This window comes from Neofelis nebulosa, chromosome 11, assembly GCF_028018385.1.
Source record: "Neofelis nebulosa isolate mNeoNeb1 chromosome 11, mNeoNeb1.pri, whole genome shotgun sequence".
NCBI lineage: Eukaryota > Metazoa > Chordata > Mammalia > Carnivora > Felidae > Neofelis > Neofelis nebulosa.
Genome location: NC_080792.1, coordinates 56,871,340 through 56,886,594, shown reverse-complemented (window position 1 = coordinate 56,886,594; position 15,255 = coordinate 56,871,340). Strand labels below are relative to the sequence as shown.

At 42.6% G+C, this 15,255-nt stretch overlaps 1 protein-coding gene and 1 long non-coding RNA gene across 4 annotated transcripts in view; one reads left to right on the top strand and one right to left on the bottom strand.

The window, feature by feature from the left end:
* Window positions 1-2,456: 2,456 nt before the first annotated feature.
* Window positions 2,457-8,406, bottom strand: LOC131490367 (uncharacterized). The gene is made up of 3 exons (XR_009251059.1): window positions 7,972-8,406; window positions 7,235-7,336; window positions 2,457-3,267 (listed from the first exon to the last, which is right to left on the bottom strand). It is a non-coding gene; the product is annotated as an uncharacterized LOC131490367 (long non-coding RNA).
* A 140-nt stretch (window positions 8,407-8,546) lies between these two features.
* L3MBTL4 (L3MBTL histone methyl-lysine binding protein 4) overlaps window positions 8,547-15,255 on the top strand; it is a 450,611-nt gene continuing 443,902 nt past the window's right edge. For 2 of the 3 annotated variants that reach the window (XM_058692661.1, XM_058692662.1), the window contains exon 1: window positions 8,549-8,660. The gene's annotated coding sequence lies outside the window, so the exon portion shown is untranslated. Of the gene's footprint in view, window positions 8,661-15,255 lie in introns of all 3 variants that reach the window. The other variant, XM_058692660.1, reaches the window with a different exon arrangement.

Genomic DNA, 15,255 nt, shown 5'->3' with positions numbered 1-15,255 from the left:
GAAAACAATATCAAAATAACTTTAAGTATGGTTACAATACCCCTGAGAAATAAAGGAGTAAAATGTCTGAAAGAGGTCATTATGAAAGGGAAAAACTGACCATCTCAATAAATATTGAATGGGCCTCTGATAATATCCAAACTTGTCACGTAAACAAGAACAAACAAACAAAAACCACTTCGTAACAAGAGATAATGGAACTTCTTTAACCTGAAAAAGGATCTCTACAAGAGCCTACAGTAAACACAGTAACTTTAGAAGCATCCCCACTAGAGTCAGAAGCAAAATAAGGCTGCCTTGTATCCCCTACAAGTTCAGTAAGTGCTTGAGGCCCTAACTAATACACTATCATTAAAAGATATTTAAGAAAAAAAAATCACCTTTTATAACTCAGACTAAAGGAAGGATTTCTTTAAAGGACACAAACCTGAAAAAATCATAAGGATTATAGCTTATAGTAAAGGGATATGTACCAAATTCCTAATAGTTGCACAACAGGCAGCGGGAGACAAAGGAAGGGATGATAAAGGAATTCAACTTTATACATAATGTTTTACTTCTTTAAAAACATCAAGAATGACGTGTTAAATAATATACTAGTCCGTCTGATTGGTGGATGCATGGGTGTTCATTGCATGACCGCCTGCATGTTCTGAAAAAAAAATTGCATTAAAAAGGACAAAAATTAAAAGCAAAACCCCACAGACAATTAAAAATGTAAAACCAACTTAAAAGAGATGGCTCCTCCTCTTCAGAAAACCGTAGTTGTCAGTTATACATAAACTAAGAAGTGATTATAGTTAAAACCAAAATATTACAAATGCAATACAGATGTATAAACAAGAGGTTATGGGTACCTAGTAGAAGGAAAAAAGTAAAGCAATTCAATTGATAAATGCTTCATGGGAGAGATTTCATTAAGTGTTGAATCCTCGAAGGTACATCATATTTTAATATTCAGAAAAAGCCTTGATAGAGGAGTGTTCCCGGATAAGGCTTTGTGGGCAAATCGGCAAAATTCACAGCCATTCTGAGAACAGGGAGTATCTTGTCCTCGGTGATGGAGCTGGAGATGGAGCTGTTTGTGCTGTGTGGGGTAAAGCATGGTGACCTTTAGTTTAGGTAACATCTGGACTTGGAACTGTAGGTCAAGGATAGTCATGAAGGGTTTTTGAAGTTTTTTTTTTTTTTTTTTTTTTAATTTTTTTTTCAACGTTTTTTATTTATTTTTGGGACAGAGAGAGACAGAGCATGAACGGGGGAGGGGCAGAGAGAGAGGGAGACACAGAATCGGAAACAGGCTCCAGGCTCCGAGCCGTCAGCCCAGAGCCGGACGCGGGGCTCGAACTCACGGACCGCGAGATCGTGACCTGGCTGAAGTCGGACGCTTAACCGACTGCGCCACCCAGGCGCCCCTGGGTTTTTGAAGTTTTTGAGGGGACAACATTTGGGGTTATCTGTTCATCTGTACAATACGTATGTCAGTTGTGGGCATCTGTAACATTTTGAATAGGTGTCCCTGACCAAGTATAGGTTAAGATTGAACACATGAATCAAGCTGGGCCAATTTATCTTTCTCTTCCAGGAATGAGGAACTAGAATCCAGCAAAGCAGATCAGTCTATGAGGTGCTTGAACTGGAAATGATATGAAGTTGGTCCTGGGGTGGCTGCGTGTATCTGCTGAGACAGAGAAAGACGCTGCATATCCAGAGAGCAGAAATGGCTTGAGAGGCCATAGTGCCTGGATTGGCAGGTCCCAGTGCCTAGAGAGATCGTCAGGCTGTGCTTCCAAACTTTGATTCTGGGAATACCTCTGCTTCTGCCTGGTAAATCTGCTTTTTTTCTAAGTGACCTCAAAGGGATTTTATCCCTGACCATGGCTAAAGGATGGGACTTGAAGGTGAGCAGGCTCGGTGTCCTCCAAGGAACAGAGGAGTCCAGCAGGTAAATGACCAGATGGTAAAATGAATTTGGACAATTCTAGGGCCATTGATGACCTTTGAGATAACTGTTTCAGTAGAGCACTGGAGCAAACACCAGACCTGCAGCAGTTAAAGTATAAATCATAGATAGATTTTTCAAGGACTTTGGTAACTAAGAGGAGAGGGAGGTAGGGCTGCCTGTGAGGGAAACAAAGTCAAATGAAGTCTTCTGTTGCTGTCCCTCAGGATGAAACACTTGAGCCTTTGTGTAAACTGGGGCGGGGGGTGGGGGAATTAATAAGGAGGACAGAATGGCTGCACTAGGAAGAACTTTAATGGAGAGTAAGAATTCTATATACTGACCCACATTCATGCAAACCATAAACAGCTGCATTTGTACCCTCTGACTTCGTCCCTGTAATCAGCAAGGCTGACTTATACAACTTCCAAGTTTTAGGGGAACAGAACACTTAGGTAGGTACTGAGTTTACTCCACGAGAAAAAAATTGCATTAATGCTGTAATAAATAAACCTTTTGTATCACATGGCTATTGTTGCATAAAGGAACAGTCCAACACTTGGAGACTCATTTCTCATTTCTCATGAGTGTATAGGTTGGATGCACGGTTCTGCTGATCCTGGCTCAGCTGGCCTTGCTGGAATCACTTCTTCAGGCTTCTATGGTCAGGTGATGGGTTGGCTGGGCATTACATGCTCTTCCACGGATCTAGGGCTTTGAATGGAACATTTGGGCTCTGTCCCGTTCTCCAGCAGGAGCGCTTAATTCTCAGGGTGATCACATAGAAGCAAGACGGAAACAAGAGCACACAAAGCCTTTGAGGTCTAAGCTTGGGACTGGCATATTGTCACTTCATCATATTCTACCGAGCAAAGTAAGTCACAGGGCATCCCTGGTTCCAGCAATGGGAAATTGTCCCCACCTTATGATGGAAACAAATACAAAGTTACATTGTAAGGGGGTATTGGTAAAGGGGTTTATCAAGTCCCATCCTAAGTTGAAAATATTATAAGTTAAAAATGAATTTAATACACCTCACCTACCACACATCACAGCTCAGCCTAGCCTACCTTACATGTGCTCAGAACACTTACATTGGTCTACCGTTGAGCAGAATCATCTAACACAAAGCCTCCTTTATAATCAAGTATCGAATATCTCATGTAATTTATTGAATACTGTACTAAAAACAAAAACAATGGCTGTATGGGAACAGAATGGTTGTCAGTGTATGGGTTGTTTACTCTTGTGATGGCACAGCTGTCTGGGAGCTGTAGCTGCTGTCCAGCATATCACTAGAGAGGATTTTCCAGTAAATCACCAGCCTGGGGAAAGATCAAAATTTCAAATTTGAAGTACAGTTTATAATGGATGAGTATCACTTTTGCACCATTGTAGAGTCAAAAAAATCCTAAATCAAACCAAAGTCATGGGCCATCTGTAATTCAGGGCATCAATTTAACTAATCTACCATACTTACACAGACATGGTTTTAGATGGAGTAGAGAAGTATCTGAAGGTCAGTGAGGGGTTTTTCAAGGAGGTCATGAATAGGTGAGGAGTTTAGTACTAAAATAGAAGGCTTAAAATTACTTAGGAACAACTTTCTTACTCTTATATTTTATGTTGTTGGCTCAACTAGACTAAGTTGGTGAGCTTTGTTCCATTCAGGGCTTTATATAAACAGATAATCTTATTTTCAGGGTACTATTAATAGCTCAGTAATATAGAGTAATCAACTGTCTTCAATCCAGAAACAAATTCACAATATTTAAGTTCAAGGTATTCACTGTACACTTGGTAACTAAAAGTCTAAAGAAACATGCAACTTCTTTTCCTATGAGAATGGACAAAGCCTTTTTACTTTTTCAAGCAAATGTCACGTTAGTAGTTTTAGGTCAATTCACATTTGTAAAACTGGAAATGAATTCTGTAAGAATTTGTGTTGGAACTATTATAATGTAAGAGAACACATGCGTATTGAGTCCAGAAAAAGTGGACTCTATGCTTTTTAATGGAATATTAATCGTTAAGATAACGCCTTAAACAAAAAAAAAAATCTGACCTTTTAATTTTGGCTATAGGTTTAACAAAATACAGAAATTAAATATAAAATGGAAATAACTCAAACACATTTTCATTTAGGCAGATAGTATGGAAGGGATTGTAGTTACTTTTGGGTTAAGAAAAAGTTAAGAAAAATCCATCCTTTGAAAGGGCTTCAAGAAAAAAAAATAAATGAGCGTATTATTCTGCAGAAGCAGCCCCCACAGAAGATGATTTGTAAATATATTGCTGATGGAGTTTTTTTAAAGCACTCAAATCCAGTTAAGGTGACCAGGGAATATCCCAAGGATTAGAAACTGGACCTCAATGAAAAACATCATAACCAGCTGACATAGCCTTTGAACATCTTGGCTGAAGACCTTCCTTTATGAGAATGGCTGTATTACACACTTGTCATTTGCTGACACTACCCATTAAGAAGCACCAGCTCTCCTTGTTCTGATTTCGTGGCCACTGGGCAATATTTTAGCATAGCTTGCCTTCCTTTGTAGACTACAGTGGCGGGAATGTGCTGATCTCCAAATATCCATCTTATTGGCATTTATATCCATCAGCATAAGTGATATTCTTGTTTTTAGCTGGTTCCCTTAGCCTGATCACTTCTGGGAGCATTAACAGACTCAGGTTTCTGGGCCTTAAATACTAAGAACTAGACCTAGACCCTGAACTTGGTGGTTTCGAAAGTAAGTCCTATGCCACGAGACACATCCTGTATAGCCAGCTGGCTTCTTCCATGATGGATCAATGGCAGAGGTAGGAATAACAACCATTTTTCCTGACACCTAGCATGTGTTCTACGTCTTATAACACCTGTTATTTCTTAGAGAATGTATGTTTAGCTACAGTTTTGGGGGCATATATCTACTCAAGAAAGTATGAATTGCCTACTCTGAATTTTCCATTTTTCTTTTTCCAGATCTCTCACCTTGGAGAAGGTATGTTGCGTCATCAATATCTTTGAAAATGAGATTAAAGGCATTGCTGGCTTTCCTTCTGCAGTTTTCATGCCTTTGTCCAAATCCTATTAGTTCATTCAGTATGGTTGTAGTGGGAATTAAAGTTTATCTATTGATATAAGGATCCTTATCTCATTCAGTCAGTTTATACAGACTTTAAACATCATCAGAAATTTCAATTCTAGTAAACTTATGAAAGGCTGTTTTGTGACCCAGTATATGATCTATCTTGGAGAATGTTCCATGTGCACTCGAGAAGAAAGTATATTCTGTTGCTTTGGGATATTTTGTATAAGTTGGATTTTTAAAAATTCCAGGTATAAGTTGGAATATACCTGGAAACAGTGTTTTTATGCTATTTTATGATAGCTTTGTTCCATCAAAAAAAGTACAAGTATAAAAATAAATAGTACACATATAAAAATAAATCTATTTTTGATGAAGTCATAAATTAAAAATAGTATAATGTGCATATTATCTTATTTATGAAGCTTTTTGGCATCATTTAAAGTTAGTTTTGGGGCGCTTGGGTGGCTCAGTTGGTTAAGCAGCTGACTTCGGCTCAGGTCATGATCTCACGTCTCGTGTGTTTGAGCCCTGCATCCGGCTCTGTGTTGACAGCTCAGAGCCTGGAGCCTGCTTCGGATTCTGTGTCTCCCTCTCTCTGTCCCTTCCCCACTTGCATTCTCTCTCTCTCTCTCTCTCAAAAATAAATAAACATTAAAAAATTTTTTAAGTTAGTTTTAATTCTTCAATGTTATTTACACTTCTCTCTGAACCAGTATTTACACTTACATATAACTCTATGTAATTATTTATATCTGAACTCATTAATAAAGTTTAATATTGGACAGTCTACTTAAGAAAATATCACGGTAACAGAGAAAATATAGCGTGGTATAAATAAAATTATTAACAGTGGCACTGACATGAAAATAAACATGAGGGTAATAATTATTGATGATAAATGGTGACCAGTGAAATTATTTTAGCTGCAATGGACAATTTACTTGTGGAATAAGATTAAAACGCTGTTTAGATAACCTCTCTTCAATTACACTGAAGTGTATAAAGGAATTTACGCTGTGTTTAACTCACAAACAGTCCTAAGTATATGCTAGGAAACAATCATGAAGTCTAAGAACATGTCTGTATCAATGGGCAATCCTGCTACTGATCAAATAATAAAGCAATGTAATCTAATTCTACTTAAAAATAACATTTATACATATAAAAACAACATATATACAACATAGAAAAATAAAACCACCCAATTAGAAAAAAGTAAATAATTTTAGCAAATTTAAAAATGGAGTATTCCTTGAATAAAGCCGATCACTATCTCAGCAAATGAGAGGGTTTCATTTCCACCCACAGGAGACAGACAGACATTATAGAACTTCCATGACTCTGTTATGCTTTGAAGATGTGCCGAAAGGGGTTCTTCTGTGTTGACCATTCTACCCAGCGATGCCTATCTAATAATAAGCCATCCTTACCTGTCTGGCCAACATTAACTTTGCCACTTAGAGTTTGTTAGATTCAACTGAATTATAAATACAAAATGCTGTAACCATCAGATTTCTAAACCCCATTGTTCACAACGACCATTGGTAACACTGCAATACCCAACAATGTGGCTATTTCATTTTAATCTGCAGCTGTTCAAATAAAAGGGATTTACTACAACAGCTTTTCAAAAATTCTGTAATAAGTGTACCAGTGCTTACACTGCTTATATTTCCATATAATTTGAATAACTGTATCATTTAAAACAGATGTCAGCTTCTTTGAATATAATCATATGTTGTTGTCAGCACTATGCACCCACAGATTTACACTTAAGTAACCCAGGATGAGGTTCTCTGCCTGTGTCACCTGTTTTATTGGTGCATTCTTTTCCTTATTTAAACCTTGCCCATGAAAACAGTGTTTTGGTTTTCATCAATGCAAGCCATGTATATTCAATAAGCATGTTACAATAATCGTTTTCCCCAAAAAGCGAAGACAAGGTGATGTAAATTCATTCTTTTGGATTTCAATCCAGCTTTCTTTTATTTTGTATAGTATTTAATATTGATTTTTCTAAGGGGAAGGTGGAACCAGACTGCTGTTAACTCTTCTTTGTGCTGGGAACATTTTGATGTTTCCGTCATTAAGACTTAGAGTCTTTAATGATAAACACCACTGGGAAAGACTAGGGTTACATTGCAGTAATCGAGACACTTGTCCTTTGCTAAAAGGACACATAAAGCACATCTATGCTCACCTAAGTAGCAGGGAGGGGAACTTCTCATCCAACCACTGGGTCCTACTCTAATTTCATGCAGTCAGGTGAGCAAGTGTGGCAAGACAGCATCCCGAAGTGTGCCTGTTGTCACAGAAATACACAACTCTATAAAGTCTTTAGCATAAACATGTTAAATGGATGAAAAAAGTATACCACTTCATTAGATCTGTTTTAAATGTTCTCTTCTATACTGATACCTTCTGCTTCCTTTTCGTTTTCTTTGCCAGAAATGTTTTTCTTAATTGATTAGAGCATAGAACACAGCCGTGTGTGTATGTGTACTTATAAATTTCTGTGATCATGGTTCCTAATTGAAAAACTGCATTAGCAAAGGGTTTTCTATTTCTCTCTTCAGTAAAAACGCTAAATGGTGTTTGTACCAACGGACCAGTCTCACTTGAAAAATGAAAGTTTTAGTTGTTGGTTTACGGTAGTCAACAACAAACCAAAAAGATCATTTAGAAGTTATTATTCTTAATCATGTTAAATCACTGAATTTCTTGCTGGAAGCAAGCTAATATTTGTTTTGTACCTGACAGCTATTATTTGCATACTAGAATTTTTACACAAGACACCTCCATGAAAGAAAATTACATCTAAAAGTCACAAAATACAGTCTTCGATTACCAGCTACTTTTAAACATAAACCAACATAAAAGATTTAATAAGTTTCTCTCCAAACCTGCAACGATGCTTTGTGAAAGCCTAACACTAACCTGTAAGACTGTAAGTTTCCTGAGGGCAGGAACTCCTTTGCTCCTGTTTCCTACTCAATCTCAAGCAGCTAGAACAGGGTCAGTAATCATTTGTTCTAGCCGCTCAGAAAGAGTATTCTTTTATTTTGAAATGGTATCCGCAGACCGGTGTGTAGGGAAGTCGAGAGCGGGAAAGGGGCATCTGAGAGGAGGTTGCAAAATCCGAAGGAGCAGCAGAACAGAGAGGAATCCAGAGGCCTGAGAACATTTGGAAGGTGAATCCGAAGAGCTGGGATGAAGCAGGGATGAGCGCCCCGGGACACCACTGCACGAGTGGGTAGGGGTCAGGAAGGAAGTAGCCAAGATTTGGGGGACTCCTTGCCGGGGAGCATATAAGGGGAAAGACGCACTCAAAGATACAGCCGCAGCCACCTCCCTCCCACGTGAAAGCCCGAGCGGCCGCCCCGCGTCCACTCCGCTCCCCGGGGAGCGGAACCCGGAGCGAGGCAGGTGCGGCGGGAGCATGCGCGCGGGGCCGGCAGGGGAGGCTCCCGCGCCCCCACCCCGCGCGTGCACCCTCGCGCCCCTCCCGCCGGGCACCGCGGGGCCAGCGGCGCCGCAGCCTGGGCCGGCCGAGCTTCGCCGCTCCGGCTCGCGCCCCGCCGGCCTGTCGCCGAGTCGGCGTTGCGGGCGGCCCGGCTCTGCTCGGGGTAAGGACGACGCGGCAGCCCGAGCCGTGTGGTCGGGGGACCGCGTGAGCGCCCACGGCCGCCACCGCCGCCGGGGTTGGCCCCGGGCCCCGCGCCCGACTGAGGGGCGTGCGCGTCGCCCGCGGCGAGGCCGGGCCGGGCCAGGGGGCGGTGGCGGTTAGGAGTCGCCTCCTCCCGGCGCCGGCTCTTTCTCTTTCTCTTTCGCCGCCGGGCGCGCGCCGGGCTCCCCGCGCGAGGCGCTGCCCCACTTGTCACCCACTTCGGACGGGCGTGGCGTGGCCCCGTACCGTCCCGCTCCCGGCCGCCGCGGCCACCTGGGCCGGGGGTGTCGGCGCGGCCACCTGGGCGGGGAGGCGCCGGTTCAGCCTCGGCCCGCGGGACGAGGGCCGGGGCGGGATTCCAGGCGGTCCCAAGCCGGCCTCAGGCCACCGGGCGCCCGGCGGTGGGCGTTTGGCTTTTGTTTTCTCGGGGCGGGCGTCCCCGGTCTCCCCCCTTCTCCGCCGACAGCTGTCGTGTGTGGCGGTACAAGGCTGCGGCCGAGACACCCTCGGGCGCTTCCTCACTCCAGCCCCTTTTCCTCCCTGGTCGTGCTCTCCCAAGTTCTGCCCAGCCCCGGGGCCGGAGCGGAGGAAGTGCGCGCTGGGGGACGCCTCGCCAATCTGTGGCGGTTTAACTAGCTCCAGCCACAAGCCCAGAACTGCGCCCCGGGGAGCGCTGCCCAAGCCTCCCGGGCTTTCTTCGCGGAGATGGGCCGAGGGCGAGGCAAGCGGACCTGGGGACACCTGGGCCAGCGCCGCAGTTACCTGCGGGATTGGTGGAAGCCTTTCCCCAAGGTGGGAGAATTCTGGTGGCTTTTGTCGCCTGCCTTTTAAATCCTGCAGTCTTTGATTAAAGTCCATATGATGTACTTTATTTTGTATATGCCTTTATCCACTTAGAGGGTCATTCTTAATCTGTCCCTGCCTGGAGGTGAAAACTAAATAAAAGGAAGGTCTGGTCATTGTCATAGTTAAGACTCCCGCATGTGAAAGCCCCATGGAGTTCAGTCTGGTCACCGTGACCTGCCCTGCTGGGGCGGTTCTATGCCCAGGAGACTCACACTAAGGGTTATTTGGTCTCCACGCCCAAAGTGGCACCGTCTCTTGGATCCCTGTTGGAGGGATCCCTGTTGAACTGTTGGAGCTGTTCTAGAAGGCGTGGGGGCAGCCTCCAGTTTCACTCCTTTCCTGAAATAAGGGTAGTGAGGTCTCCTGGTGTTTTCCAGTACCCTTTACTCAAAAATGTTAGAATGGGAAACAGGTGGAATTTGTTCTTGATGCTTGATAATATAGACTTTGAATGCATTTAGCTCTTCACAAGATGCTAAAAATGTCTTTTCATGGTATCCTAGAATCAGGAGAAAGAGTTTGAAAGAGGAGAGATTTCTCTAACATCCAAGTGGATCGGATTCTGCTATATTCACATGGAGTGTGATTGTTAAGTAGGAGAGATGAGCTTACAAATGCTATTGATTATGCTCTCATATTGTAAGGTACATTGATGAGTTTGTATCTCCTGTAGCTCTTGACTGTGGAATTCTTTATTCAGCGCTTTGCGGGGCAGTATTGGTTTACCTCTACTATGAGCTCTCAATCTGTTTTCTAATAAAGGAATTGGTGAGACGCTGATCTGGTGAAGACAGATGAAAGAAAACTAAGGAAATGTCTTTTACTTTTTACCTTAAGGAGATGTGTGGTTTTAAGTTGATCACAAGAATCTTAGGTGAGTGCTACCACCTACCTATATGTTTCATTGCGATACTGTGTGATTTGTATCTTAAATTACACTTCTAATTCATCATAAAAATTTCAATTGTCATTTGTACAATAAGCCATTTACTATGTATGTTCATACATTTGTATGACAAACCACCAAAAGCTTGAGCTTTTAGTGCGTTGGGTAGGTAAAACATGCAAACCAAATGTTTGTAAACAAAATAATGTGATAGGAACATGAGGATTTGAGACTAAAACAATGTATAATCAAATGCCATCAGTCTGAAACAGATAGTGGTCAGGGAGTCTGGCAAGGAGAGGGTCTTTGGGATCTGTAGTGATCAGAAAAGAACACAGAGTTGGGTCTTGGGCTGAGTCTTGAGGTGTGTGGATCTTCCATAGATTGACAGGGTGAAGGAAGAAGAGATTGGGGGCCTAAGAGGGAGAAGGGGGTTTCACTCCTCAAAAGGAATGATTATGATTTGTTTAGGACTAAGAAAGATTATTTGCAGTGCCCACATTGGGAATTGTGTTTGTACATGCTCTTCCCATCAGCTCCTACCGTCCCAAACTAGAAACCATTTATTCTTCATGATCAAGTGTAATTCTTCTCCTGGGAAGGCATCCCTGATTTTCACACCAGACTTCCTTCCTTTGGCTTCCACGTTCCCTAGTTCACCTATAAATGCATATGTAAAAACAGGTATTTTTTTTTGATGGTCCAGGCTTTAGATTTTACCATTTCCTGTTTATTTTTAAAAATTGAGATATAATTAACATATTAGTTTCAGGTGTACAGCATGATGATTTATGGATATATTGTGAAATAATTATCACAATTAATTCGAGTTAACATCCATCACCACACATAGTTACACATTTTTTTCTTGTGATGAGAACTTTTAAGATCTATTATCTTAGCAACTTTCAAATATACAATAAATATAGTGTTATTAACTATGATTGCCATTAATGAGGGTCATCAAAAAAGTTTTATATATTTTCCACAATTTAGTGTCTGCCTTTTAAGTAACATGTGTTCAGTAAGGGTATGAACAGGTCCTTAGATCTCTTTTTATTTGGAATATTTTTGGACTGTAGTCATAGCTTTTTAAAAAAATTTTTTTTTAATGTTTATTTATTTTTGAGACAGAGACAGAGCATGAACGGGGGAGGGGCAGAGAGAGAGGGAGACACAGAATCAGAAGCAGGCTCCAGGCTCTGAGCCATCAGCCCAGAGCCCGACGCGGGGCTCGAACTCACGGACCGCGAGATCGTGACCTGAGTTGAAGTTGGACGCTTAACTGACTGAGCCACCCAGGCGCCCCTGTAGTCACAGCTTTTTAACTTAAATGATAATAACCCTTTGCGGCCTGGGATGGTACTTGACAAGTGGTTAAGTGCATCCCTGTGTGAGCAGGCAGCTGCTGAGCAGAGGCATGGGGTGATAAAAGCAGCAGTCAGGAGGATCATTCTGATTATGAAGGGAGATTTGCAGATGGAAAGCTCTGGAGTTCTTACCTTGAAGGAGGGGGAGTCCTGAAGCCACTGGGCGGTAAGGCTGTATGGGAAGCACTAGGCCACCCAGTCTGACCAAGGAAGCAAAAGGAGCCCCAGCCTCTCTGCTCCCACTCCATTCCTTCACACGTCTTTACTTCTTCTCTAGAGCTGAAGGAGAGTTTGAAAATTACAGATAAGTGTTCATTGTTTCCATCAAGTATTTTAATTCAGAAGGAATGCTGCTGTTAAAATGGGGAAATTAGCAGGAGAGCCAGGTAGGTGGTTGAGGAGTCGGGGGGGGGGGTGGTGGTGGTGGTGGAGCAGATAAGATCAGTTTATAAAGTACACAATTGAAAGAGACACTGAAGTGGCGGTGAGTTTGGAGAGAGCAACTGTGATGTTGGGCCAGGAATGGCTGTGACAGTAAAAGAGACAGGGTGAATAAATCAGCACAGAGGTGAGAGAGCAGGTCCAGGACTGTGGGCTGCACCCAGTGACAGTGTCAGTGAGAGAAACAAAGAAGTGGTCAGAAGGGGGAGGAAAACCAGGCGTCAACAGTAATAGGGATGCCAGTGGAGGAGGTTCTGCAGGAAACTCTGAGTTAAGTCTCATCAGTTGCAGATGAAAAACCCCAACTGAGAAGGTGTGGTTGAACTTGGCTGGCACCAGGTGATCTCAGTGGTAAGGCTTCAGCGTGAGCTGTTGGTAGCATTTGCTGTCCGTTTCAGGGATGTAGATGTCCCCTTTAATATGAATAGTCTTTCCTTGTTTCCAAAGCATTTCCATCTTACAGTATTGGTAAGCATATTTTGAGCATAGTTTATTATAGGCACATACCTCCAAGTGAAGAAAACTATTTAGATTCATTAAAAAACCCCCAATGGACTGTTCACACACTCTTACAGTAAGTAGTGTAAATAGAGATACTATCTTGTACTTCAGCAAAATAAAGCAAAAACAATGAATTAGAACATACTCGGGAAAAATGAAAATCTTCATTGACACACGTAATATTATCTTTTGTTTAAACATTTTGCATTACTTTTTTTTTCTCTTAGAGTAGTGCCTGAGAAGAATCTATCCCTGTTTAATTTTGCAAATACAACAAACTTTACACAGTAGCAGTGGAAAAATGAAACATTTACTCTGATTCCATCAGTTGTCACTGCTCTGCTCCCCTGCTCTGTGTGTGCCTTTCGGGGAAGATGTCATTGCAGTAGAGCTCAGCGTCACCTGCTGAAACTTTCTTCATTTTGTATCGATTTCAGCTCATGTGAAGAGTGTTCTCTTAATGAAGCTAGACATTGTGGAGAATGTTTATGCATCCTTTCTGAAGGTGGATCTTAAATGATGAAAGTGTGGTCGCTGCCACAATTAATAATTGATTAATTGTTTGGAAAGTATCAGGTGTGGGATGTGGGCAATGGAGCAGAAGTGCACGCATCTTTCTTTGTCACCGTGACTAGCTAGAGAGACCATATTTAACTAGAGGGACAGATGGACAGCACAACACTTTTTATGCACTGTGCTTTGGGTGTGTAAGCTATTATGCTAGCTTTTAGGATTATGACAGCCTTTTAGATTAAATCATTGTTGCCCTACTCCCTGTCCTTTTGAGGGAGAGATGAATGAAGGAGCCCAAATGGGTGCAAGGCATTTTTTCTGGGTATCCACTTGGTGTCAGTTGCCTTCTCTGTGTATGGGGATGGCTACTACAGACATAACACCTGCCTTCTTGGAGCCGATAGTCAAGTGAGGGAACAGATATGAAACAGACTCCAAATAAATGTAGAAGGACAAACTTTCAAGTGTACTATGAGGAAGATCAACAGGAGTGCCTTATATGGGTTTGTGGGTCATAAAAGTCCTCTCTGAGGATAAGTAGCTGCTGCAAGCTGGGTAGGGAGCAGGACAAAAAGAAGTTTAGGCAGAGGTAAGCACACATGTGAAGCCCCCCACTCCCACCACCCCCTCCCTCGACCCGGGAGAGCAGCTGGTACAGTTGTAGGTGCCAGAGCATGATCCCTGCCCGTAGGGGCCATACTGAGGATCATACATTCTATTTTTCTTGCCATGGGAAGGCTTTGGAGAGTCTGAACAGGGTGTGACATGGCCTGCTTTATGGCCCCTGAGACCACTCTGGCTGCCTTCTACAGAACATTGTGCGGGTGGCAAGACCAATTAGGACACCACTGCAGGCGTCTAGGTGGGAGTCCTGCTGCTTGGACCAGGGAGGTAGGGGTGGAGATGAGTAGAAATGGAAGGATTTGGGGAGTATTTTGATGGTAGAATCTTATAAAATTGCTGATAGATTAAAGGATAGGGGAAAGGAATCCAGTGTTTTCCCCTGATCTTTAGCATGAGAAACTGGGGACAACTGGTGGGACGAAGACTTGGTAACTTTTCCTTAACCATTTTTCCAGTGAAAGACCTATTGGATATAAAATATATTTAGGGAGATAACTCAACGTCACTGTGATATGTGTTATTTATCCAGCACTGTGCTGGGCACAGGGTTTTGAAGTTTAGCAGATGTGGTCTTTCCCTCTTCTTTGGCTGTAGGATTTTTGTATTCTGCCTGGCTCACACCTCACACCAGACCCAATGTACCTCCTGAACTTGAATATCCAGTCTGTCTGCAAATGGGCACATGCACCCAAATACGTGTAATCTCAGAGCCTGCTGTCAAGCTGCCTTGGTGGTAGCATTTTCAGTCATGAATGAGGAGGTCTAAAATTACTGGATGTACCACATGGACCATTTACTACTCAGTTTCCTTATGCCACGGTGTCCCAACACTGATCCTAGCACTGGGAGACTCTGCCAGGCCTTCAAAGTTCTTTGGTCCTATGACTGTAAGCCATTGCTTACCTTCATGGTTCCTTCTCTTGTGAGTACACCAGAGTTGGAGATGAGACTTCCTTGAGTGACAGGATTTAAAAAATTGCTTTTGGTCATTATTGATGAAATTTGTTTCTAAATAAAAACCAAGGAGCAGATGATAGACATGATTCCAGGCCTGTATAAATGGATCCAGGTTAACACTGATGCCAGTGCAAGGCCCAGTTCATAGTCGAGCAGATGTTCTGCTTTTGCCTTTGGTTTTCTAGGTCTGGCCATGCATGAGAAACTGGGTGAACTTCAGTAGATGGGAACGACTGGTGAGAAGCAGACTTGGTAACTTTGCTTTGATCATTTTTCCCCTGAAGGACCTGCTGGATATAGGCTATTTTTAGGGAGACAACTCGATGTGGTTGTGTTATATGACATGTGTACACTGAGTTGGCACTCTTTGGCAAATGGAGTTAAGGCCTAAATCCAGGGTCACCAATTTGGATGTA